We start from the raw sequence: 441 nt of genomic DNA, 5'->3' as shown, positions 1-441 counted from the left end.
TTTGCACAGATTTTCAAGGAAACCTCTGACACTCTACAGACCCTATAGGCTCAAAGGCCTGCAACATAGAACTTCCAAACCGGAATTCATGCAGGCAAAATGTGAGATGCACATTCTGATACTTGTTTCCTTAAATTTAAACTTGGTTCTAACTGGGCAACCTCCAGTGTGTGTTTGTGACAGAGATATGCACCATAGATTTCCTACACTGTGTGAATGCCCGTTCCAGTGTGATTTCTCATAGAGTTTGCAAAAGCAAACTCCTTTCAGCTCTACCTGAGTTCTAACTACAACTTCTTCAGTTCACTTAATTATGCTGGATTCTAAAAGAGGAAGCTTCTCTGACTCTTTTTCAAAGAGATTTTCAAGGAAACATCTCACACTCTACTGACCATATGTGCTCAAAGGCCTGCACCATAGAACTTCCAAACCTGAATTCCT

The sequence above is a fragment of the Galeopterus variegatus genome, unplaced genomic scaffold, assembly GCF_000696425.1.
Source record: "Galeopterus variegatus unplaced genomic scaffold, G_variegatus-3.0.2 Scaffold13289, whole genome shotgun sequence".
Taxonomy (NCBI): domain Eukaryota; kingdom Metazoa; phylum Chordata; class Mammalia; order Dermoptera; family Cynocephalidae; genus Galeopterus; species Galeopterus variegatus.
The sequence above is the reverse complement of the archived record's forward strand: the minus strand, read 5'-3'. Positions refer to the sequence as shown.